Source organism: Hyperoodon ampullatus (genome assembly GCF_949752795.1).
Source record: "Hyperoodon ampullatus genome assembly, chromosome: 13".
Classification (NCBI taxonomy): Eukaryota; Metazoa; Chordata; class Mammalia; order Artiodactyla; family Ziphiidae; genus Hyperoodon; species Hyperoodon ampullatus.
In genome coordinates, this window is record NC_136926.1 from 69,018,572 (window position 1) to 69,044,811 (window position 26,240).

The 26,240-nt window shown below is 36.0% G+C and overlaps 1 protein-coding gene across 1 annotated transcript in view; it reads left to right on the plus strand.

The window, feature by feature from the left end:
• Positions 1 to 26,240, plus strand: part of DCC (DCC netrin 1 receptor) — a gene marked incomplete at both ends in the record, with an annotated part of 1,188,726 nt that overhangs the window by 618,165 nt on the left and 544,321 nt on the right. The window lies entirely within an intron of this gene.

Sequence of the window (26,240 nt, forward strand, 5' to 3'; positions counted from 1 at the left end):
CTGGACACTATAAAACTCTTAGACGAAAACACAGGAAGAACACTCTTTGACATAAATCACAGCAAGATCTTTTTTGACCCACCTCCTAGAGTAATGGAAATAAAAACAAAAATAAACAAATGGAACCTAATGAAACTTAAAAGCTTTTGCACAGCAAAGGAAACCATAAACAAGATGAAAAGACAACCCTCAGAGAAAATATTTGCAAATGAATCAACAGACGACGGATCAATCTCCAAAACGTATAAATAGCTCATGCAGCTCAATATTTAAAAGAATAAACAACCCAATCAAAAAGTGGGCAGAAGATCTAAATAGACATTTCTCCAAAGTAGACATACAGATGGCCAAGAGGCACATGAAAAGCTGCTCAACATTACTAACTATTAGAGAAATGCAAATTAAAACTACAATGAGGTATCACTTCACACCAGTTAGAATGGGCATCATCAGAAAATCTCTAAACAACAAATGCTGGAGAGGAGGGCTTCCCTGGTGGCGCAGTGGTTGAGAGTCCGCCTGCCGATGCAGGGGATGTGGGTTCGTGCCCTGGTCCGGGAAGATCCCACATGCCACGGAGCGGCTGGGCCCGTGAGCCATGGCTGCTGAGCCTGCGCATCCAGAGCGTGTGCTCCACACAAGGAGAGGCCACAGCAGTGAGAGGCCCGCGTACCACACACAAAAAAAAAAATGCTGGAGAGGGTGTGGAGAAAAGGGAACCCTCCTGCTGCACTATTGATGGGAATGTAAACTGATACAGCCACTATGGAGAACAATTATGGGGGTTCCTTGAAAACTAAAAGTAGAATGACCACATGGCCCAGCAATCCCACTACTGGGCATATACCCAGTGTAAACCTTAATTCAGAAAGACACATGCACCCCAATATTCACTGCAGCCCTATTTATAACAGCCAGGTCGTGGAAGCAACCTAAATGCCCATTGACAGACGAATAGATAAAGAAGATTTGGTATGTATATACAGTGGAATATTACTCGGGCATAAAAGGGAACGAAATTGGGTCATTTGTAGAGACATGGATGGACCTAGAGACTGTCATACAGAGTGAAGTAAGTTAGAAAGAGAAAAAGAAATATCATATATTAATGCATATATATGGAATCTAGAAAAATGGTACAGATGAACCAGTTTGCAAGACAGAAATTGAGACACAGATGTAGAAAAGAAATGTGTGGACACCAAGGGTGGAAAGCAGGGGGCAGGGGAGGTTATGAATTGGGAGATTTGGATTGACACATATACACTAACATGTATAAAATAGATAACTAATAAGAACCTGCTGTATAAAAAAATAAATACATAAAATAAGTTTTTTAAAAAATTGGAGATGATAAAGCATTTGTACTCGTGTTTTTGTTAGCTTAAAAAATGTTTACTCCTATTTTTGTATTGTGTATATAAAGTTTTAATTTATTAGGAAGAAGAATGTAAATTGTGTATGATGAAATTTCCAATAACATTCACATAAGTTCTTAAATCAACCTTCATTGAGGAAAATTATACTAATGTGGATCATTCTGTATCTTCATAGCAATGCACTACTGTTAGGTTTGAATTGACTTGTAAATGACAAAACACAGGTTGTTATTTTTAATGACTTAAAAAATCCAGCAGGCATCTCTTTATCATCTACTTGGATGATACAATGTTGAGTACCGAGAAAATGGATTCTTTTAAGAGACTATGTACAGTGAACATCTTAAAATAATGTGGTCCTAAATTTTAGAAATATTTTCCTTTAATTAGAGTGTGTGAAGATCTATAGACAAGAATTTAATTTGTATAATTTTCTTCTCTCAAAATAATTATACTTTTCGTTGACATATAGTCTTATTCTTCAGAATTTTGACCATAATTTTATTTATTAAAAAAAATACCCAACAAGATTGTTTCTCTGATGTGATTTTGCAAAAGTTAGTCATTGAACATAGTGAGGACATTGTATCTTGCCTCTTTCTCTATTCTTGAAAATAGAACAAATATAGGTAAGACATGAATGTTGAGAACTTATACACACAGTCACACATGAACACGCTATGTCTTCCCCCATTCCTGGCAAGTTGAGTTTCTTTTTAATAACATAAATGATAAAACTTTTCATGATGTGGTTCAAATTCTCCATAAATTAGTAAATTCGATGATGGAATAGCCCTATGGCTGCTACTATGAATGGAGTGGCAGAGAACAATTTCAGATAATCAGAGCCATGTGAGGACCAGAAATGAGGGCTACCGTCACAGCCTCAGTGCCCAAGTGCCCATTCATCCTACAGATGGAAATAGGTCTGTAGCCAATTGTCTTTGACCACATGACACCTCAGATGTAGAAAGATACTTCCTAGACTTTGGCCAGTACTTAGAACTTTGAAATATTAAATCATCATTGGATCCACAATATCCTAATTTGGGGGTGGGGGCACAGACATTGAGTTCATAGCACCTTCCCAAATGAGTGGTTGTTTTTTGTTTTGATATTGAGTTGTATAAGTTCTTTATATGTTTTGGCTGTCACCGCCTTATTGCATATATCATTTGGAAATATGTTCTCCCATTAAGTCAGTTGCCTTTTTGCTTTGTTGGTGTTTTCCTTCACTGTGCAAAAGCTTTTCAGCTTAATGTAGCCCTGTTTGTTTATTTTTACTTTTGTTTCCCTTTCCTGAGGAGACATAGCCAAAAAAAATTGCTAAGATCAATGTCAAAGAGGTTATTGCCTGTGTTTTCTGCTAGGACTTTTATGATATCAGGTCTTGAATTCACTTTTGAGCTTATTTTTCTGTATGATGGAAGAAAGTGGTTCAGTTTGATCCTTTTGCATATAGCAGTCAAGTTTTCCCAATACCGTTTATTGAGAAAAACTCTCTTTTCCCCATTGTATAGTCTTGCCTCCTTTGCCATAAATTAACTATATGAAGATGGGTTTATTTCTAAACTCTATATTTTGTTACATTGATCTACGTCTCTGTTTTTATGCCAGTACTGTACTGTTTTGATTAATATAGCTTTGTAGTATAGTTCAAGTCTGGGAGTGTGATAGCTCTCCTCTGTTCTTCTTTCCAAGATTGCTTTGGTATTTGCGGTCTTTTGTGGTTCAAAATACATTTTAGAATTATTTGTTGTAGTTCTTTGAAAAATGTCATTGGTATTTTGATAGGGATTACATTGAATCTGTAGATTGCCTTTGGTAGTATGAACATTTTAAAGATATTGATTCTTTCAATGCATGAACATAGTATATCTTTTCTCTTATTTGTGTCATCTTCAGTTTCTCTCATCAGTTTCTTACAGCTTTCAAAGTACAAGTCTTTAACCTTGGTTAAATTTATTCCTAGGTATCTTTTTGATGAAATTTTAAATGGGATAGTTTATTTATTTTTTCTTTCTGATAATTTGTTAGTGTACAGAATTGCAGCATATTTCCACATATTAATTTTGTATCCTGAAACTGTATTGAATTCATTTATTCTAATATTTTTTGAGTCTTTGGGGTTTTCTATATATATTATCTGCAATTAGTGACAGTTTTATTTCTTTCCTATTTGAATGTCTTTTGTTTATTTTTGCTGTCTAATTGCTGTGGCTAGGACTTTCAATACCATGTTGAATAAAAGCTTTCTGCTTGTGGGTTTTTCATATATGGCCTTTATTATGTTGAGATATGTTTCCTTTATTCCCACATTGTTGAGAGTTTTATCATAAATGGATATTGAATTTTGTCAAAATCTTCTTATTCATCTGCTGAAATGATCATTTGACTTTCATCTTTTGTTAGTGTGGTGTGTCATATTGATTGATCTATCCTGGAATGAATCCTGCTTGATCTTAGTTTATGATCCTTTTAATGTATTGTTGAATTAGGTTTGCTAATATCTTTTTGAGGATTTTTGCATCTGTGTTCATCAGGAATATCAGCCTGTAATTTTATATTTTTGTATGTTGTTTTGTGTGGTTTTGGCATCAGAGTAATGCGGGCCTTGTAAAATGAGTTTGGAAGTATTCCTTCATCAAGTTTTTGAAATAAACTGAGAAGGATAGGCACTAACTCTTCTTTAAATGTTTGCTATAATTCACCTGTAAAACCATCTGGACCTGAAATTTTCTGAGGAGGGTAGTTTTTTGATTACCAATTCAATTTTGTTACTAGGAATTGATCTATTCAGATTTTATATTCATGATTTAGTCTTGGAAGGTTTATGTTTCTAGGAATATATCCATTTCTTCTGGTTGTCTTATTTGTTGACATATAGTTGTTAATAGAATTCTCTTATGATCCTTTATATTTCTGTGATGTTAGTAATTTATTCTTTTTCACCTGATTTTATTTATTTGGGCTCTTTTTTTTCTTGGTGAGTCTGCTAAAAGTTTGTCAGCTTTGTTTGTCTTTTCAAAGAGCCAACTCTTAGTTTCATTGATCTTTTAAATTGTTTTTTAATCTCTTTTTTTCATTTATTTATACTCCAATTTTTATAGTTTCCTTCCTTCTTCTAACTTTGGGCTTTGTTTATTCTTCTAGTTCCTTTAAATGAACATTTAGATTGTTTACCTGAAGTTTGTTTGTTTGTTTGTGTTTAGAGGTAGGCTTATATCACTATGAATTTCCCTCTTAGAATTGCTTTTGCTGTGTCCCATAGATTTGGGACAGTTGTGTTTCTACTTTCATCTGTCTCAAGGTGTTTTTTGATTTCCCTTTTTATTTCTTCATTGACTCACTGGCTGTTTATTAGCCTGTTGTTTAGTCTCCATGTGTTTGTGTTTTTTCCAGTTTTCTTCTTGTAGTTGTTTTCTAGTTTCATACTGTCATGGTTGGAAAAGATGCTTAGTATGATTTTAATCTTACTAAATATATTTCTGGAGACCTGTTTTGTGGCCTAGCATGTATTCTATCCTGGAGAATGTTCCATGTGCACTTGAAAAGAATAGATGGAGTGTTCCATATAAATCTATAGGTCAATCTGGTCTAATATGTGGTTTAAGGCCGATGTTTCCTTATTGATTTTCTGTCTGGATGATCTATCCATTGATGTAGGTAGGTTATTAAAGTCCCCTACTATATTTCATTGCCGTCCATTTCTCCTTTTATTTCTGTTAATATCTGCTTTATCTATTTAGGTGCTTGTATGCATAAATGTTTACAAATGTTATATCCTCTTGAATTGACCCCTTTACATCATATAATGCCCTTCCTTATTTTTTGTTTCAGTCTTTGTTTTAAAGTTGTTTCTGTCTAATATGAGTTTTGCTACTTCAGTTTTCTTTTATTTTCCATTTATGTCAAATAACTTTTTTCATCCCTTCATTTTCAGTCTATGTGTGTCTTTAGATCTGAGGTGAGTCACTTGTAGGCAACATGTAAATGGATCATCTTTGGTTTTGTTTTAAATCCATTCAGCTACCCTGTGTCTTTTTATTGGAACATTTAGTCCATGTACATTTAAAGTAATTGTCGATAGGTAGGTACTTGTTGTTATTGCCATTTTGTTAATTGTTTTCTTTTTTTTCGTTTTTTTTTTCTTTTTTTTTGGTAATTCTTCTCTGTTCCTGTCTTCTTCTCTTGGTTTCTTCTCTTGCAGTTTGATGAATTCCTTTAATGTTATGCTTGTATTCCTTTCTCTTTATTTTTTTGTGGATCCATTTTAGGTTTTTGGTTTGTGGTTCATATATATCCACCTGTTTATTTAGTTGTCTGTTTTAAGCTGAGAGTCACTTAAGTCTGAAGGCATTCTAAAAGCACTACATCTTTATTCCCCTCCCCATACCCACATTTTATGATTTTTATGTCATATTTTACATCTTTTTATTTTGTGTACCCTTTAACTACTTACTGTAGTTATAATTGATTGTACTACGTTTGTCTTTTATCCTTCATACTAGCTTTTTAAGTGGTGATTCACTGCCTTTACTATATATTTACCTTTACCAGTGAAATTTTATATATATATTTTGTTTGTTTGTTTGTTTGTTTATTTATTTATAGTTGTGGCCTTTTCTTTTCCATTTAAAGAAGACCCTTTAACACTGATTGTAAGACCAGTTTGGTGGTGATGAATTTCTTTAGTTTTTGCTTATCTAGGAAACTCTCTCTCCTTCAATTCTGAATGATAACCATGCCAGATAGTGTATTCTAGGTTGTCAGTTTTTTGTTTGTTTGTTTTCTTTCAGCACTTTAAGTGTACCTTGCCACTCCCCTATGGCCTGTAAAGTTTCTGCTGAAGAATGATAGTTTCAGCTGATAGTCTTATGGGGTTTCCCTTGTATGTTATTAGTTGTTTTTCTCTTGCTGCCTTTAAGATTATCTCTTTATCTTTAACTTTTGCCATTTTAATTATAATATTGATATGTCTATGTGTGGACCTCTTTACATTCATCTTGTTTCGAACTCTCAGTGCTTCCTGTGCCTGGGTATCTTTTTCCTTCCCCAGATTAGGGAATGTTTTTCAACCATTATTTCTTCAAATAATTTTCCTGTCCCTTTCTTTCTCTTCTCCTTATGGGATCTTATCATGTCAATGTTAATATGCTTGATGTTGTCCCCAGAGTCCCTTATACTCTCCTCATTTTAGAAAACTGTTTCTTCTTTTTACTGTTCTGATTGGGTAATTTCCACTATTCTATCTTCCAGATTTGTAATTCATTTTTCTGTGTCATCTACTCTGTTGTTAACTCCCTCTAATCTATTTTTTTAAATTTGAGTTATTGTACTCAGTTCTGATTTGTTTGTTCTTTTATTCTCTGAGTCTTTGTTGAAGTTATTACTTAGTTCTTACATTTTTCTCTCAAATTCAGTGACCATCCTTGTGACCATTTCTTTGAACTTTTTTTTGTCAGATAATTACTTATCTCCACTTCATTAGGGTCACCCCCCCCCCGCCCCGACCACCAATGTGTTATTTTGTTCTTTTCTTTGAAACACATTCCTCTGTCTCCTCCTTTTGTTTGAACTGTTTTTTGTTTTCTATGAATTAGGCAAAACAACTACCTCTCCTGGTCTGGAAGGAATGGTCTTGTGTGGGAGCGACTCCTTTGTAGATTGCTTGTACCTAGTGGCTTTGGCAAGCTGGCTGGGGCTGGAGTGAGCCCAGGCTAAGGGTTGTCTATAGGGAATGCCATGCCTGAAGTCACCTTGGCTGTGCAGCTGGGCTGGAGCAGCCTGGTCCAGGACAGTCCCTGGGGAATGCTGCACCTGAGGCTAACTTAGCAAGGTGGCTGAGGCTGGAGTGGGTGCAGGTTAGGAGGGGAGTCCCTGGGGAATGCTGGGCCTGAGGCCAAGTTGGTGGGGTGACTGGAGCTTTAATGGATGTGGGCCAAAGGGGAGTCCTGGGGCCACTCAAACAATGGTGCTCAATGGCATTTCTGGCCCCAGGGAGGGTTACAGCAGTTGCTTGCCTGTTTGGCAGAAGCTCTAGGATTAGTAAATGGATTTCCTTCCTATATAGTCTAGTTGCACAGGAGGCTCCCTACCCAAATGTTTATTTTATAAACAGAATTAAATGTAATGTGTTGAACTAAAGGCAGGTTACAGCTCATTTTAAATGAGAGTTTCCGGTTAGTCCATCTAGAAATAGAATGGATTGCCTCATTTGTAGAAGTGCTCAAGCAGGTTCTGGATGAACTCTTTTTAGGGAGATACACAGGATTTAAGCACATGATAGGATATTTTAATAAGTGACCCCTAAGATTTCTTCCGACTCTGTGTCTCTATGGTTAATTTCTTTATCTAGTGACTCTGCCTATATAGACTGAGATTGATTTTATCTTTTTTTTTTTTAAGTTGCTTGATACTGTTTTCCTAAGCCACCAATTCTCAAGAGACAAAGAATTTCTATTTAAGACAATTGTGCAAACTCATCATCAATCAATATAACTCAGGGAACACGACTCCCTTGAACACTCCCTCTGATGACTTAATTTAGGACATCTTGTGTGGAATGAGTTCATTACCATCCTTGGCATGGTTCAATATGTTGTTAGAGAATTGAACCTGGGAATCATCATCTTTTTTCCTCAGTCATTCCAGTTTCCATAAAGGTAAGTTAAATCAAGCTAAACTTAGAAAATATCTCTGACAGAAAAGGACATATCTCTGACAGAAAAGGACAATTATTTTATAACATCTATTGAGACCAGCAAAACTTTGAAGAGTTGCTGTGAGGCTTGATGGGATAAAAGGCAGGAAGGAAATGAAAAGTTCTTTGCTGGAAAAAAAAAAAAAAAAGGTTCTTTGCTGGTATCATTTTATATAAGAACTTTTAAGTGGGTTCTCATTCTAATATACAAGAACATTTGCCAAATGTACAGGAATATGCTTAGCAGTGGAAGGAAGAATAAGAGAAACACAGTTTAATTCTAGAATATTCTAACTCCTGTATAAAATAGAACGAGGGTATTCCCTTTCTCAACAAAACTGACCACCTCTAGTGTTAATATAATGTCCCTTTACCATCAAATTTAAGTGGGAGACTAAGGTTTTATTACTGCTTCATGTAGTAATGAGTCTTGACATGAATGACTCAATTGTCAAAAGAATTTGCGATGGGAAAGGCTATGATTTGGCATGTTTCCAGTTGGACAGAGGTAAAAAGATGGATTAGGTTCTTAGGGTATATGGGAAATAATATGGATTGAGGAACATGGTGCCATTTTCCAGGGTATATATTTCTGCTGAATTAAAATTCCCATCTTGTATAAATAAGTAACTGGTAGTTCCCATTTTTATAAATTCTGAGAATTCCCTGTGATTTTTCCTTGCTGCCTGTCAGTGAGATACTCCTTTCACTCTGTGTCATGTTTGAATTAGAATTAATGAGGAGCTTTCCGTGAATCAAGTCAAATTTTTAAAATACCTCAGCTCATTTTTCTTTGAATGGTCGGGAATTGCAACATGAAAAATGTTTTATCACACAGATGGCCAAGTTGAGAGTTGACCACACTGACAGAACTATTCAGCTCAGTAAAGTTAAAAAAGAAATCTCAACCTAGGTAAGAGTAGCCAGTATGTATCAGGAATAGTCATACTGTTTAAATCTCTTACAAAACGCTAAAATTAACATTGCCTATCAGATTTGCTATAAAATGTAACCATCTTGATCCTTTGAGTTTCATTGCTTTCTCTTCTTACCACTTTGATTTATTGACGGAATATTCTTTTTTAAGACCATCTTTGAGAGAAGCGAATAAAGTAGTAGATTCTTGGCAAATCATTCTCAAAATTTCCACCAATTCAGGAATGTGAGAGAAATGGGAGGAGAAAGAAGCAATCTTTATTTCAATTACTTGCTTCCCCTGAGAAAATAATGTCCTCTTCTTTTATTTTTAAAACAAGGAAGGAACAAAAGAATTCATACATTAAGAAAATTGAAGTATCCTAAGCAACTATGATTGCATTTTATGCTTAACTTTCTAGTGAAAATGAACTCCTGATACTCAAATTTGAATGTTTCAGTGTATTATGTAAGCATTACCTTAGGGGCAATTAATATAAAATTGGTGGCAGATATAGCTTTTTCTTTACAGAATGGAAATTAAATTTAGTTAGATAATTCTAGTTAAATGTGTTAATTAAAAACCTTTTTGACTATTCTATAATTTAAGAACCAAAATACTTCTGGTGACTTGGATACCACATTTATTTTAAGAAAGGTTTCAGTGGATCAGATTTCGCATTGCAAACAAATCTAACAAATCTGATTGCTCCATGCAGTTTTATTTATTTATTTTTTAACATCCATACAAAATTAGTTACTTTCTGTGAGAGTGCGAACATGGTTGAAAGATGTTTTGAGGGTTTTTTTTTTTTGTCCCACAACTTGCCATTTATTAATTAATAGTTAAAACACCAGCAGATAATAATAAATTTTCTCAATGAAAGTGTTTATTTCTTTACTGAACATGGTTTCTGATTGCATTTTAAACAAACCAATAACATTTTAAGACATTAAACTTCTCAAAGCTAGGTACCTTTTAAGTAGCAACTAAATTAATGTGAATTTAATTAGCTGTCTGTGAAACTAATATTTAAGAAGACAAACACCTCAGTTGTCAATTGTTGGGTGCTCAGCATCTAATATGAACCCAGATTACTTTAAGTGAATATATGGTCCTTGGTATGGTCCTTGGTCTTTTGTGAAACATGGTCAGCCCTTTTTGTTAACCAATGGTCAAGATAAGAGGTTTAGAGTAAGCAGCAAGAGGTAGTAAACTTGGACCTGACTTTTGTCCCAACTCAACTTACTAATAGCTTAGTCTTGAGAAGTAATTTAACTTTGAAGCATTTCCATTTCCTCTGTCATAAAATGTTGCAAGTAATATCTACTTTGCATGACTGTTAAGAAGAAATATTTTTTGAAGAGTCCCCAAAACAGTGCTTGTGTTGTTCAATGAATATTTTCTTTGCTATTCAACCACCCCTAACCCAACTCCCTCTCTTTGCACCTTGTAAAGGTCAGAAGAAGACTTGGGCAAGCAGAGCCCAGGTTCTCTGACCAAGAGTTCTGAATCCTTTTACTGTGGAGACTGATCAGCTTCTGGAGAATCTATGTCCACTACTTAAGCCATGCTCCACCTCCCATGCTGCCATATTCCTTCCACTGAGAACTGCAAAAGAACACTCGGCACCTAACAAACCCATCCAAATTCCTACACTAAAAGACTTTAACAAATTCTAGCATAGTTTTTTTTAACAGCTCAAGAATGAGACCCTAGGATGGCTACTCCAACCTCCTTAAGTTTCTGCTGGGAAAGCTCACAGATGCCACAAAAAAATATTGTTTGTCCCAGTTAACACCTGAAGAGAGGATCCCTGTCTCATAGACTCTGTGGCAAGGTAGGAGCTTAACTCTGATAAGTTCACCAACACAAATGGCTTAGCTACATGGACCAAATCCTCCCCTTTGCCCTTCAGTGCCTTTTCCTTCACATACCCCAGCCTTTTAAAAGTCTGTCTTTTGTTTGGGAGAAGTTGAGTTCAGTTCATGCTGGACTCTTTTTCCTGTTTCAATAGTTACTACTGTGCAGAGCCTGTCCACTTTAACTAGTGTCTGGCTTTGATTATCTTTGGCACTACCCAAAAGTGTTTCCACATCTTCCCCCATGTCAGATGGAATCTGGGGCAAGGGAATAGTCGGAAGATTGTATTGTTAAGGGAGCACATTTTACTCCTCCGTAGGCATGGATCACAGCATAAAATCACAAAATGCATATACCACACAATATTCCATTCAAACCTCAGTGTTTTAAATCTGTACTTTAAGGCAGTATATTCTATATAATAATTGGATTGTTTCAGTCATATTGTTGTTTAAAAGAATGACTCTATAACAGTAATTGCCATAAATTGCATGTCTAAGGAAAAGCTCCATGAATCTTTTGGGGTTTACATTTTGATTTCAGGGATGATAATAGTTTAGGTGACTGTTTTTGGATATATTTATCAACACATCTTAACTTCATGTTCCTTAAATATTTTTTTGAGAAATTGTATGCAAGCAGTATTCTTAAATGATAGTTTATTTTGAATTTCATAAATTCTGAATCCTAAATATTTTTTTCTTGAGATCTTCATGTAATTTCATGTTGCAGGCACTAATGATTACTAAGAGACCCATATATAAATTCGTTAAATATTATCAGAGTCAAATATTTAGGAATTAAAACAAAATCTTGCAATAATTTTCTGTTTTGAAAAGGTAAGCCCTACCTCATCACGACCTGCCACACTCTTCACCTATGTATTTTCTCTTCTCAAACAAAATCACCTTTTTCTTGATATTCTCTGAAGTGAGAAACACACACACTCTGTGTCTCTCTGCCCACCCTTCTGAAATATAATTTGGTTCCTCATGTTCCAAGCTGTCAACATTTTTGTAGACAGTCATTTTTTCATGGAGACACACAGAATTCAACTATTAAAGGGGCTGTCAATTTGTCCATGTACACCAGTCTCTTAGGCTCTTCAGAAGATGAGCTAAGTCTCATCTTTATGCTTTTATATTCCCAGTGCCTGGTTAAAAAATAAGCAAAAGCCAAACCAAACCAGAAACATTAGAAAAATATTTGCTGTGTTAAACTAAAACAAATACACAATGTGTTCATTGAGTGAATGAGGAAGGTACAGACCAAATCTGTGTACCTTGAAAATGTTGTCCAGGAATGTCTTAGTCTTGATGACTCACCTTGATCTTCACATGGGACCCATCTCTGATGGCTCTCAGCAGGGCGCCATCCCTTTCCCATCCTCATTAGAATTTTGTCCTTCAGCAGTGATGTAGACAGGTTTTCTTACTTCCAAATATGTTGGGTAGAAGAGTTTGCCCAAAGAAGACTTACTCAACATTTAAAAAAAATCTTAGAAGGCTAAATATGTTTTAATTATCTAGATAAACTGCAATAGGCACAAAATTCTACATCTTAGTTCAGAACTCACATTTTCCCATTACTATTGGAGAGGCTTGACTTATTAGCAGTTACACTGAGAATTTATAGAATTCTTTAAATTAAATGTAAACTTAAATGGAGCCATTTTTCTGCCATGAATGCCAGTTTGAATTTCAGATGCACATTTTGAAGTGTAGTATTCAAATAAGGAAAGAAACATTCTCACGTTTTTTTCAACAGGCCAAGATAAATTGTGTATAGAGTATGCCTTGAAAACTAATTTTATGAAGGTCATGAGGAAAATGGAGTTTCTACTCAGTATCTCACAGCCAGATTTTGTGTTCAAACTGGTATTTGAATTATTTGTTCTCATTAGGTTCATTTGTGCCTGTGTGATTTTGTGACTTTTTTTCTGAAACTTTTTCTCCCCTTTGTCACCTGGCTAATTTCAGCACCAAGACCCAGCTCAGGCATCACCTCCTCAGGGTAACTCTAACTCAGCCATCACCTGGTCTCTCATTTCAGCCCTTTTCTGCTGGGCACTATCATAAACAATATGTTTATTGTTATATTTATCAATGTATAGGCCTGTCTATTCCACCAGACTTGCATTGTCCAATACATTGCCCATTGCCATATGTGGCAATTTAAATAAAATACAATTAAATAAAATTAAAAATTCAGCTTTTCAGTTTCCCTATCATATTTCATATGTTCAATGGCCACACTTGGTTAGTTGCTACCATATTGGACAATGTGGATATAGAATATTTTTATCATCTTAGAAATACCTATTGGCTGTAACTGCATTAGGCTGAGATCCTTAAAAGAGATTCTCTTCGCCTGATCTCTACATCCTCATCATCTGGGGTAGCACTTGGTACATGGAAGACTGCTGGTAACAAACCACTGAACACAGCTGAACTGAGAAACAGTGGGTATGCTAACATGGAAAATAGGATCAGAGTTTGTGTTGCACAAGGGTAGAATTTCAGATGCATGAAGGTACCGTGGAGGCAGATTTGAGTTCAGAGAGGTAAGCAGCTTTCTCTCAATAGACCTATTGGAAAATGAAATGGGCTTCCTTGTTCGATATTTAGCTCAGGCCCCAAACTCATTCCGTTAAAGCCAGGGATCACCTTTCAGGACTCTGGTGCAACATATCCTTGCTCTGGGGTGGGAACTGCAAGCAGAAGAGAATAATTGAGGTTCAGTCATTCTCATGAACAACATTTGAGAAAGTTTTGTGAAACTTTTTACAAACCTTGACTACCTGTCACATTTCCATTCTTGACTGTCAGCGATGATCCATGCTTCACTTTAAAATATCTCGATGTATACCTTGTCTTTTCCTAGGATAGCTTTTACTAAACTAACATAGCTCTAAAATGTTTTGGTTTTTTTTTTTTAAAGGAAGGCTGTCTGGAGATCACAGCTGACTGGTAAATTTGCAGGATTTTTGCAAGCCGGTAGTTAAACACAGCCATAATTAAAATTAAATTATATAAACTTGCGCTTGAATTATATTAAAATCAAGGTAATAAATACTTATAACTCATAAGTTCCTAATTATTTTTACCACATTGTGCTAGTACCTTTGTTCTTGAGGTTATTTACATCTATTGAATCTCTGTGATAGACAACCAATGTAAGATGTATTACTCTACCTCTCATCCCAACTCAATGTTCCATCAAGTCAGTAACTTGAAATCAATCATAGTAGAAGATTGGGTAACCAAGGAAATTGACAAATGCTACCAGTGAGGGCTTTCACCACTCCAACCTCCAACCAGGAGAGTTGATAATATTTATCAGCCTACCACTGGTTCACACTTGCCTGATGGTCCACTCTTTCACCCCCAGGATTTTTACAACTTTGGATATTGTATAAGAAAGTTGGACTAGACTACAAGAGAGGGCCCTTGAACAAGGTTAAATCACACCCTTTTTTAGAGGAGAGTTCACAGAAGGTTTGAAAACAGTGCTTTACATCTAGATCTGACCTTTATGAATATAAAGGAGCTGTCAGTTCTCCAATTACAGATTTCTCAGGGAACAAGATGCCACCATCTTTCTTATGACTTACTTATCATGACCAAGTGTTCTCCTAAGATGGATAAGAGTAAAATAGTTCATAACCTTCTCAAGACTTTTCCCTTCTGGGTCCCAGATTTTGCATGATTGAATAACAATTTATGAGAACAGTGAATCACACTTTTCATTTGAAATATAACCCTTTTCTCTTGGGTGACCTTTCTGAAAAGTTTCAATACTGTCTCTAACCTGCAAGAGACTATTTCTTGTTTGATTATGTTACAATGATAAATTTCTCTAGGTTATTTAAAATAAGTCATACACTTGTTTTTGTTATATTTTGTTTTTTATTGTCTTTTTTTTCTTAGGCAAAAGCAATGAGGTGCAATATACCATAACTCAGACTTAATGAATTTTACCTGGCTGAGATCTGGAGAAATTCCTCCTTTAATCTTAATTTTTCGTTAGCTATTTTTTCTGGGGATTGTCCATGAGTGTGACCACACGATGAGAAACTCATCCTGGTCACTTTATGCAGCTGTTTCAGGTTTGTTTTTTTTTTCTGTAATTTCATTAACCTGTATTTTCCAACAACTGTGTATCATAATCTGAGAAAATTACTATAATCATAAAAAATACATTGATAGCCTTTACCCCATGAGAAACACAATTTAAAAATATATTTTCTTTATTTTCATGGTGTTATAAACCACATAAGCAGATCAGTAGATTTTTCTGAGATGCAATAATTTTATTGTCAATGTTTACTGTCTAGAGTTGGCAGAACTATCTAATGACACAGCTAATACTGTTCCTCTAGCCATGTGTAAATATCCTTTGGTTTCCCAGCTCATGCACATTTTGATATTGTTCCCATGCTTAAGCTTCCTGTATTATAGAATATAACAAAGTGTTTTCAGGGCAACATGAATAAGAGCTACCACATATAGACTAGCCCAAATAATATTGTCTTCTCCGAGGGGAAGTCATCATTATCATCATCATCATCATCATCATGAAATATTACATTGTAAAATAAAATATTTTTGCTACACATTCATTTGACAATGGAAGTATTATGGATTTCCTCTTTAGATTACCCACCTTGTCTTTTTTTTGTAGTTAAGTTGGCAGTGCTGTACTGCTTTTGCTTGTCATAGGCAAAGTGACCAGGAACATCATGGATGAGCAAGCAATTCACAATAGACCAATGATTACTTTTGGCTCTTGGTGAGATTCAAAATCAACTCATTTCTGATTAAACACCACAAGTCTGCTCATTATTCCTTTAATTACATTCCTTTTTGTTTGTTTTTTCTCAGAACTTTGATGATAAGCATACGACAGATGTTTAAAAAGCACTTGTTTTTGAAGCAGCATTAGCCTTGAAAAGACAAATGGGAGAGGTTGGGAGGACACAAGGATAGATTTGCACCTGATATACTTACAGGCAAGACTGAATGACTCTCCAGTGAGGAGCTGCATCAGCACATAGTCTTTATAAAAGCTAAGAATGGAACTGGTCCAATTTCCTTTGTGTTTATTTCTTTATATGCCACCAACATATAAGGGGGCTGCCTGTCAAGTCCTCTTGACAAAGGAAACTCTGCCCTTAGGTCATATCTTGTGTTTTGTAGGAGCTAAGGGTACATAGCTTTAGGGAAAAGCAAGTTGGTAGGTGCTGAAAACAAAGCTAAATAACGAGATTGTGACTAGACAGTATAAGGAATGCTGTTAAGGATGCAGGGGTAGGAGGTGACGTGATATGTTTCCCACTTCATCATCCTCTCCCATTTCCTTAGCAACTTGGCTTCTTGACGGTCAGACCTGAGATAACTAATTAAAATGCTGGAAAAATCATTATTATTTAATTAAACAATGGATTATTGAATGCAAACCATTCAACACATGATTGAAAATGCTGTTAAACTAAGAGATCCCTTCCTTTTGGATCTCTAATACACATCGAACCCAGTAATATGACCCTGGGGTCAGTGGTGAAGCTTGTGTGGATTTGAGGAGAGAGAGGTTTGGGTGGAACTACCCAGACATAATAAAATAGGTCAGATGCTACCTCTGTCTCATCTCCTGTATGCCCTCTTTATGACCGCTTGGTTGTGTCCATACATTCTAGATGTGATTAATCAAGAAAGCTGTAATGCACTTGGAGGTGACACATACTGTTCTTTGTTTTCTCAGAAAGGTAAAGAAGAGAGTGGCCTCCCCCTATGACTTTCTATCCCTATTTCTGTGCTTTTCGTAGACATTGGGTCTCAGGCTCCAATTTATGGTGATGGTCCAAAACGGGGAAGATTATGAATGACAAAGTCTGTCATTTGAAATCTGTCTACTTATAAAGAATCTTTATTTGCTATGTGTTATAATTTCTTTCTGGTGGCCCACCCCAATCACCATTTGGATGTGATGGATATTAATATGCGTGTAATGTGTCATACCTTTGCTTCACTTATCATTTCCCCAAGGTCTAGCCTCATTAACAAAGCGCAGTGTACCTTCAGTATTGAAACTTATAAATGGATCGATGGAATTCCCACAGCATCTTTCTTGATAGTAGTAGTTCATTAAGAAAGAGTAGTATACTGGGCGAGGCAATGATGAAAATGGGGAAGAGCCCTCAGATAAGCTTTTATCTCTGTGGTTGTAGTTTTGGCATTTTTTTTAGTCTACATGTATATATTCTTCAGTCATTATGTAAAAATAATAGTCATAGCCATTTTTATGCCTTTTTCTTTGTATTCTTACATGGATATCCAAATACTTTTACTGATACAAAGAGCAACAAAAATCAAAACTGGTTGTGTATCTCATGATACACAAGTAGAATTGTCTTCACAACTTTCCAAAGTGAGATTTGTAAATGGTATGAACCAGATTTAAAGTGTCCAATCAGGGACTTCCCTGGCGATCCAGTGATTAAGACTTCGCCTTCCAATGTTGGGGGAGTGGGTTAGATCCCTGGCCGGGGAGCTAAGATCCCACATGCATCATGACCAAAAAACCAAAACATAAAACAGAAGCAATGTTGTAACAAATTCAATAAAGACTTTAAAAATGGTCCACATCAAAAAACCTTTTAAAAAAATGTCCAATCGGATGTCTTCTGTATAGATTGATTAATTAATTCTTAGGCATGGCAATGCTCATCTCAAATCAGTCCCTGTCTTCTGGGTTAATGCTAAGTATAAGGCAAGAGTATATATTTTAACCATTAAAAATTCAATCTAGGAAGATGAAAAATGTTGGCAAAATGGAAGAATCAGCAAAAGAGACATGACTTTGGATATACATTTAAAAAAATTATTTTTCTTTTTTTGCCAGCTTTAAGATATAATTTGCATATAACATGTAAATTTAAGGTAGACAGTGTAATGATTTGATATACGTATATATTGCAAATGATCACCACAATTAGGTTAACACATGCATCCACCTGACAGTTACAATCTTAATTTATTATTTTTTTTGTGGTGAGATCGTTTAAGATTTACTTTATTAGCAACTTTCAAATATACAATACATTTGTATACATTTGTATAGTATTGTTAACTATAGTCACCATGTGGTACACTACATCTCTAAACTGTATACATCTTAAAACTGGAATTTGTGCCCTTTGACCACCTGCACCCATTACCACTGTCCCCCTTACCCCCACCCCCATCAACCACCAGTATGCTCTCTGTATCTGAGTTTGTTTTCTTAGAATCCACATAAATAAGATCATACAGTATATGTCTTTCTCTGTCTGGCTTATTTCATTTAGAATAATGCTCTCAACCTTCATCCATGTTGTCACAAATGACAGGGTTTCCTTCTTTTATATGGCAGAACAATATTTATATATATATAACATTTTCTTTATCCATTCATCCATCAGTGGACACTTAGGTTGTTTTTGCATCTTGGCTATTGTAAATAATGCTACAGTGCATATGGGGGTACAGGTACCTCTTCAAGATAGTGATTTCATTTTCTTTGGATATACTTCCAGAAGTAGAATGGTTGGATCATAAGGTAGTTCTATTTTTAATTTTGTGAGGAACCTCCATACGATTTTCCATGGTGGCTGTACCAACTTGCATTCCCATCAACAGTGTACAAAGGTTCCCTTTTCTTCACATCTCATCAACACTTGTTATCTTTTCTCTTTTTGATAATAGCCATTCCAACAGGTACGGCTGTATAACAGTGAGGTTATACCTCACTGTGCTTTTGATTTGCATTCCCCTGATGGTTAGTGATGTTGAGCCCCTTTCCATAAACCTGTTGGCCATTTGAATATCTTGTCTGGGAAAAATGTCTGTTCAGGTTCTTTGCCTATTTTTTAATTGGATTTTTAAATTTGCTGTTTCATTGGGCTCTGCAATCACCTCCCATCAGGTGAGGTCATGGCTGTGTTCCCTGGCGGTGTGGTGCCACTTATTGAACTCCCTGGTTGAGCAGGGCTGTAGGCTGGGCTCCACAATTGCTCTTAGTTAGGTGGGTCTCAGGCTGCGCTCTCCAATAGGACAGTACCTTTGGCTGCATTCCATGTTCAGGTGATCCCACAGACAGAGCTTTTTGGTCTGATGGGGCCGCAGGCTGTGCTCTGTGTTCAGGCAGGGCCATAGGCTGTGCTCAAAGTAGGCAGTGCCACAGCCTGGACATCATGATCGGGTAGGCCTCTGGCTGTGCTCTGCTACTGGACAAGATAACTGGCCAGGCTCTTTTCAGGAGAGGCCTTCAGCTGTAGCCTGCAGTTGGGTGGGCCAAAGATTGTGCTCTGGGGTCAGGCAGAGATGCTGTCAGGACTCCCTTGTCAGGCAGGGCTTCAGGCTATACTCTGTAGCTGGGAGGAGTCACTGAAAGGGCTCTGTGCCTGGGCGAGGTCATGGCTATGTTCTGCAATTGGGCTGGGCTCTGATGCAGAGCTAGACTGTAGGCTGGGCTCCTAGGCTGCCTGGGGTCTCTCATCACGCTTCCTGGTTACTCAGGGCCTGAGGCTATCCTAAATAGTTGGCAGGGCTGCTGGCTTGGCTCCCTGCCCAAGGCAGGTGTGGGATGGGCTCCATGGCTGCCAGTGTTCTCTGTGCGGTCTTCTTGGTTGTGGGTTACCAGAAGCTATACTGAGCAGTTAGGAGAGGATGGAATTTGCTCTCTTGCCCAGGCATGGATGTAGAACACATCTCATTGGCTGGGAGTCCAAATTAGGCAGAACTGCCAACTGAGCTCCCTGGCCAGATAAGGCTCAACTCTGCAAATATGCATATTCACTGGCTGAGTTTCAGCTCAGATGCTTATGCAAAGCAGATATGCAGTCTGCCAAGATCCAAGTGCTGGTTGCTTTAAGCCCCAGCCTCCTTCTGATTTCCTCCTGACATTCAGTCCTTGAGCCCTCTAGACTCCTCCAGGGATCCACTTGAGGTTAGACCCAACTAGGCTTCCCAGGAAGTGTCCTGCAATGCTAGGGAATTGGATATCCACCTTGAGCTCTCTTCTTTCAACTGGGGAACTGGAGAAGCCATAGGCCCAGAAGGGCTCTTTGTATATGACATTGCGCCAGCCTGGGGGAGGGATGATGCAGTCAGAGTGTAGCTGCTTCTCTTACCTTCTAATATGATCCTTCTTAGTCTCTGCAGTCCATGGTGAGGAGTGGTTCAGCCTTACCACTGGGTTCTGGGATTTTTCACAATGGTGTCTTGTCTATGGATAGTTGCTAGTTGGTTTTCTTGTGAAGGGGACTGAAATAGGGAATGACCTATGTCGCCATCTTGATGATATTGCTGGAGATACATTTTTATGATAAAAATATTCCAAAAGAAAGCATAAACTTAGGGGTAAATATGCATATTTACCGCCAACATAGAGATGCAGAATTCAAGATTCCCAGATGAATGCGAAACCTATGATATTGATAATGGTTTGATAAAGTATGCCACGGTACATTGTTAGTTTTGACTTTTATAGAGGTTGGTCATTTATATCATCCAGGCAGGAAGCACAAACTGAGGTCAAACCGTCATGTAAGCACAGCTGTTTGAATTAGTTTCATTATTACCTATAAGCTGCTCTGACCTTGTCAGTTCTAGTGTATAGAACACTTAAGTCTTGAGTCTTGTCAATAAATATCTGGCGGCTGATCCACTTCCAACAGGGCATGACATGGTCATGATGTTTTGCAACCTGCTTTTTCTACAAATGATAATGACCATGGATTCCAAAGACATTGCTTTTCTGCATGTGATATATCATCAGAAATGGTGCATTAACTGAAATGTAATCACCATAGGCTGATTTGAAGCAAATGATAGACGGGATTGTAGGAATGCCAAAGAGCTGTACAGACAACAAAAACAATAAAAATATCCTTAGCTGAAGTGAAGCAACTGATTAAATTGTTTATATGTATTCCAAGCTTCTAACATAGGACAAAATTAATTGCATCTGGCATTATGTAATTTAACTTTTTAGCCATTGTTGGAAAAGCACTGAGGTTGAATTATAACGGCTATGATAACTTAAGGACGATGTGGTTACATGTAGAGAAACCCAAGTTGACCATGATAAATTTTGTAACAAATTTATGGTAAGTTTGGACGTGGGTATCAGGCCAATTAAATGAGCAATCAAACTCCAAATAGAATTAGTTTCCTTTGAACTGCCAACACTATGGAGAGCCCTATTACTTGGCAAAAAAAGAAAACTTATAGAAAAAATCCATCAAAATATATTGTCTGGACCTAAATAAGAGCTGAGGTAGCAACTGTGTTTATAAGAGAAAGAAACCTAATTTGGAATCAAGATCAACTATTAAGTTTTAACTAAAATATGCTGGGAGTCAGAGGCAAGTTAGAAGCTTGAGAATAAAAACTAAATCCTCATTATCTTTTGTGAATATATAAGTATATTATAGATATGAGATCATAAATAAAATATATAAAATATTATAAATAAATTATATATATTTATAAATAAATATAAAATTAAATTTCACATAATATAAACGTTTTATATATATCATTTTATATATATTAGAAGTACAGTAATTATTTTTTCTCAATATAGCACAATGTAAGCCTAGAAGTTACAAATTTAAATGTCTACAAAACCAGGAAATCAACATGAAGATTAACATAAAAGGCCCAGTGTTATATAATAGTGAATGTCAGAGACCATGACCAACTGGGGAGTTCATGACTTATTTAAAGCCATTCCCATTCAGTTTTCTGATCTAGAAGCCTTCTTTTTGCTAATTCAAATGCTGGTGATTTTGACCAGTAGGCCCCCAATTCTGGAAACTCAGGCTGAGACCATTAAATAATTACTTGAACCAAGTTCACCTAAAGATATATTATGTAAAGATGAGAGGGATTTTACTATTCCAAGATTGAAAATATGAAGCAACACCAGAATTTGTGCATAATGTTATTTTAAAATGCCTCTGAATCACATATGCAGAAATGTTATAATAGTCCTCACCTAAAAATAAAGCCGTAATAAATATTAACTTTTTTTCAATATGCTTTGAATTCCCTGTTTAAGGTTATTCCGTGAATCCATCACATTCATCTGACTTAAATCACACTTTCATGTTTATTGATAGCTAGCCCTTTACTTAGCTTAGTTATTCTGCTGACTCATGAACAGTTTTTACCATTGATCATTAGTATCTATTCTGCTTAATTACACTTCTGTTGATATATCAGTAATTTCTACTTAATTTGCTTCCCGAAAAGTGGTTTGGAAACTGAAACCTTTAACCATTTCCATTGCTCCAGGATATGCCTCCGTCTGGTAGTATTTATCTGTTTTCAAAAGAGAATATATTCTATGGAGAGAATAAGTAGAAGTCTTTCCTGTTCAGTCCAATGAGTACTTGCAATACACAACTTTAATTTAGTTATAAGTGAATTCTCAGGATATGAAAAATATCCGTATAACTTAAATTGGTAATAAACTTATTGCATAAATGTAAAATATTTTAAAGCTATTTAATGTTTTTCTAAGTTAACCATTTCACTAGCATTGTCCACGTTTCTGAAATATGCCATCATTACTCAATAAATATTTGTAAACAGATGGATGAAAATAGTATACTTAACAGCTATTATTAACAAAAATTGTAGAGTATAAATTTAGAAGAAATTTCTCGATAAACATTATTAAGTACTGAAGAAACAGTACTAACTTTAATATAGGCAGAAAATAAAAGAAATACCAAATAACACTGGTGATTCTTAAATGAACAGCTTACAAATGAGTCTCTACATACATCAATAATGCCAGAAGTAATGACAGTAATAAGTGATGTATATTAGAACAGGCACCCCACATTTATAACCCTCAAACCCTTATATTAAAGAAGGAGTTGCAACAGACCTGAAAGGATTATATCAGAACATGTAAGTTAGGATAATGGGAGTAGAATATTATAGCCCTCATTAATAATCCCCTTGCCACTCTGGGTTTCTATCAGCTCATATTATTCGTGGGTGCTAGGAGGAATTATCTCTATCTTAACTGATCATATTTCTGAGCCCATATACCAGAGCATAATGTCTTTTTTATTTATTTAGAACTCAGCCTGGAAAAAAAAAACAAGAAGCTAAACGATATTCTATAAAAATATATATATTTTATTATTAGTCTGTGATTCTTTAAACTCATTTTAAATAAAAGACAGTTATGATGTAATAAAAAATCAGGGATATTCCTCAAAGTCCAGAATCCTTGGTCACTATATTAAAATGTCCCCGTTATTACCATTGAAGGCTTGGGATTGGCTATATATGCAATGCTGTCCATAAGACGTCGAAACGGTCTGTCCATTATGTTGATTGTGTGGTTAGGGAAATAGTGGTTCCAGATTTTAAAAAGCAAATAAGAGAAAAAGTCAGTACAAAAAATAATAATTATTATAATAAAACAATTCTGAATTCAGACCTTACAATTAGATGACTTCATTTTGGACCATATGTTAGATATTTATACCTATGAACATTACTCCATTGTGTAGGTCTTGTGTGCTGGAGTAAGTCTGTTCTTCAAATTTATTAGTAAGAAGATAAAATTTCTTGGCATTTAGTTAGGTTTCGGCATTTATTTTAGTTAGGGTTGGTTAAGTTAGGTTAGGTTATTTAAAGTTTCTGCTTAGATCATATATAAATTTTGAAAAGCAGTCATATGTTTTATGATCTGAACTGAACACCCAGCATTAAAAGTTTTAACTTCCCAATATGCTTCACCTATAGGCTAACTCAGTTGAAATAATCTACCCTATTGGCTTTCAGAGTCAATGACATTGTCGCTCGTCTAATCATGTCTTGAGTTTCATTGTTGAACCCCCAGTGGCTTCTCTAGGTAGACGCAATGAAGCAGCAGGAGTAACTCTGGGAAAGTACATGTGACAGATGTTTTTTTAAAATCAAATCCGGGCTTCCCTGGTGGCTCAGTGGTTAAGAATTGGCTGCCAGTGCAGGGGACACAGGTTCGAGCCCTGGTCCAAGAAGATCCCACATGCAGTGGAACTAAGCCTATGTGTCATAACTACTGAGCCTGTGCTCACTCTAGAGCCCGTGAGCCACAACTACTGAAGCCCGTGAGCCAGAACTACTGAGCCCATGTGCTGCAACTACTGAAGCCCATGTGCCTAGAGTCTGTGCTCTGCAACAGGAGAAGCCACTGCAATGAGAAGCCCGCACACCACAACAAAGAGCAGCCACCACTGCAACTAGAGAAAGCCCACACAAAGCAACGAAGACCCAACACAGCCAAAAATAAATAAATAAAATAAATTTATTAAAAAAATCAAATCCATCAAATACTACTACTTTAAATTCACTCAAAAGTGATTAGACCCACTCATGTGATCTTGCCTTATACTGGTTTTGTTTAGTTTAGTTAATGTTGCAATTAATCTTTGCAAAAATTTAATTCATCCCCAAGCTTCTTTCATGCCATAATCTGTTTGTGTAAATCTTCTGAAACAAAATACCCTGTCTAATTTGATCTGTTGTCATGATTGAAAATAATAAGCTGATATTGTGTTGTTTCTACAGTGATATAATTAAGATTCCCATGCTTTTCTAATTAATCTAATCTAAAATTGCTTCAGCTATTAGATATCCTAATAGAATGTAATGCATTGTTTTTCTTTCTTATCTCTGTCATTAGTCAGGAGAATTAATTTCACCAAGTTTGAAACACACCCAATGTTTATTTGCATTTTCAGTTATCAATCTAAGCCAAACTTCTTTGTCAAATATGACCCATTGCTTATTTGTTCTAGAAAAAGTGTCAGGGCTTCCCTGGTGGCACAGTGGTTGAGAGTCCGCCTGCCGATGCGGGGGACACGGGTTCGTGCCCCGGTCCGGGAAGATCCCACATGCCGCAGAGCGGCTGGGCCCGTGAGCCATGGCCGCTGAGCCTGCGCGTCCGGAGCCTGTGCTCCGCAACGGGAGAGGCCACAACAGTGGGAGGCCCGTGTACTGCAAAAAACAAAAAAAACAACAAAAAAAGAAAAAGTGTCAGATTCAGTATTCGAAGAAAGTGAGATATATTCATGAGTAGATACATACCTAGAAGTTTGAAACTTCAAATTAACCTTTATATTAATAAAAAATGGGAGTTAGGGAAGGCTTTGAAGAGCTGTGAATAATTTTCCCTGAATTTTTTTTTTTTTTTTTTTTTTTGTGGTACGCGGGCCTCTCACTGTTGTGGCCTCTCCCGTTGCGGAGCACAGGCTCCAGATGCGCAGGCTCAGCGGCCATGGCTCATGGGCCCAGCCACTCCGCGGCATGTGGGATCCTCCCGGACCGGGGCACAAACCCGCGTCCCCTGCATCGGCAGGCGGACTCTCAACCACTGCACCACCAGGGAAGCCCTTCCCTGAATTTTTATCTTAGTGAAACATCATTGTGTAAATCCACATTTCTGTCTTTTGACATATGGCAAACATTATTTTTAGAAATGGACAATGCAGAGATTAGAATTAAAAGTATTTTTAATGTGTAATTCACATTTTATTTTTTAATGAAATGATTTAGTAATGAAACTAAAAAGGGAAAATTTATTAAGCAACATTAGAATGCAGCTCTATGATCTTCAAAGAAAACTAGCCTGATTTATCACTCAGGGTATGTTTAAATCTGATATTAAATAGTTGCACTTATATTAAAAATGTAAATTTAATTAAATGACTCATAGTAATATTAAATTAATAACACATATTAAACATATTGATAAAACTATTCCTTTAAAAATCCTTAAAGTCATTTTACTAATAATCTGACTGAAAGTATATATGAGTATGTAAATAATAGTTTGTGTCAGTTGTTGATAGAAAAACAGTACAATAGATTGTTTTGATTGTTTGCACATAATCTAAAGAAGCCAGTATTATGATACTAAGAGATGCTTGTATCTCATGAAAACCCTTCTATTTAGAAACAATTCTATTTTAAATTAATTTTTGAACACTTTATAATGTATTTCAATGCTTAAAATATTCATTTTCTAAAAACATAATCCAGTTTCCATATGGTTTCAGCTTTGACTATATTTTCCTCCTCTTATAATTAAATTCAGTATTTTAAATTTATCAAAAATAAATCTTGTATAACTAAAGACTTAAAAATCAACCCCTTAAAAAAACTTTTTTTAATGAAAATTTTATTGATAATAAAGTACATGAATGAAAACACTTGTAATGAGATAAAATTGCTATATAAAACATTTTTGATGAAGGAATGCATTTCCTAATTTCCTATGTTTAGGGCAAAATTCAGATTACTTTGAATTAAAGGCATTCTGCAGCTAA